The sequence below is a fragment of the Azolla caroliniana genome, unplaced genomic scaffold, assembly GCF_043228905.1.
Source record: "Azolla caroliniana isolate FFs.n. ecotype wild unplaced genomic scaffold, voAzoCaro1.0.p SCAF_27, whole genome shotgun sequence".
Lineage (NCBI taxonomy): Eukaryota > Viridiplantae > Streptophyta > Polypodiopsida > Salviniales > Salviniaceae > Azolla > Azolla caroliniana.
In genome coordinates, this window is record NW_028230462.1 from 233,482 (window position 1) to 235,071 (window position 1,590).

The following is a 1,590-nucleotide window of genomic DNA, read 5'->3' on the forward strand; positions in this document are numbered from 1 at the left end:
GCATAATAGTAATATTCCTTCTATTTGAGAGAATTCCCTGAATACCTGAAAGAGAGGAAATCATGGAAAATGTCAAATATTTGACCAGATCCGTAAGAAAAAGTCTTTCTTCGTTTCATAAAAATCGTAGTGAGATTGGTTCTTTATAATCATGGCTGTTTAAAAAGAAGTGAAAAGGGGCAAGTAATCCCATATACCAATATAGCGAAAAGTGACCGAAGCATGATGCAGGTTCGGTTGAAAGGAAGAACCCGCTAGCCCGCCCTGAACAAGGGCAAAGCATTCCGTAGGTATATAATCTAATGTGCACTTTCCGCATCCTACAGGACTTGAACCTGTGACCTTCAACTTAGAAGGTTGTTGCTCTATCCGACTGAGCTAAGGATGCTGTGCATTACAAACACTTCTAGGCTTTTCAGTTAAGTCAGGTAAAACTTGCTTGCCTTTTCGCCGAAAAAGCAATAGAAAAAAGTTATGAATACAAGAAAGAAGAAACCGCAACCGCAGCCCTGGATGATTCTTCCTGAAGTAAGTTCTAAAGAATGCCCTAACCAGATTGATTTATCCATTTCACGTAATTCGGTCGGTTACGTGTTTTTCATAGCACCTTTCATGTCGTGCCACATAAAGATGGATTACCTAAAATCAGTTGAATTCCTAAATCATGAAAACAACTTTCACACGACGGCATCAAACGGGGCAAATCATCCATCTAGGAAGAACAGGATGTGGTTCCCAAAGAATGCTTTGACACCAGTGTTTCCTTCCTGTACTCCAGTGTTTTCGGAGCATCCTAATGGTTACACAAAATGGTCAAAACCTTAAAGACTTTGGGATTATTAGAAACGAATACTTCCCACACGTGTTCTCTAGGAGAGATTAGTCTCCCGCGAGTGCCTAAAGAATAGACAATCGACACTTTCTTTTTCAACGAAGGGAGTCCTTCACATTCCCATAGCCCTTTCTCTCTAGCTTTCTCTTGCTATACCGTCGCCGTTGCTGTTCTCAACCCTTTCATAATGTTACGCGGGCAGGAGAGCACTGAGGTAAAGTAACGGACGAGGGGGCACTATGATGGGTGGAAGGGGCGGGCCGGTGATTTTCAAGAGCGGATACGGAAGGAGAAAGGATGCGACTCCTCTCCTGCGTCGTCCATTCGAAATGATCGTTTAGTCAAGGTGTAGGGAGAATTTCACTAAATCCCGGGCTAGGTGATGAGGAAATAAAAGTTCAATACTCCAACACCCCAAAAAGAAAGCATACAACGTTTAAGACCCGTAAAATCTATCACTAGCTAAACAATCATTCGGTCATGTCACTCGTTCCATCAGTCTTTCACGATCCGATTCTGGTTCTATCTGCTTTAGGGGTGGCCTACAGCACAGGTCCTGCAGGGGTCGCCCCCCACGGTTTCATAGCTGCTTTCGAGACTCGATTCAAAGGCAAAGGGAAAGGCAAAGCCACGGCAGGTTTGGTCCGCCGGAACGGCGATCCGACCGGCATGGCCTGCGGAAACTAAACCGACATTCTATCATCGAAATGTTTGTTCTGTGCCGGCACTTAACCGCAGGCAGTTTCCGCCACGTTTAC

At 44.5% G+C, this 1,590-nt stretch overlaps 1 non-coding gene across 1 annotated transcript; it reads right to left on the reverse strand.

Moving 5' to 3' along the window:
• Positions 1-314: 314 nt before the first annotated feature.
• TRNAR-UCU (transfer RNA arginine (anticodon UCU)) lies at positions 315-388 on the reverse strand. The gene has a single exon. It is a non-coding gene; the product is annotated as a tRNA-Arg (tRNA).
• Between the last annotated feature and the right edge of the window lie 1,202 nt (positions 389-1,590).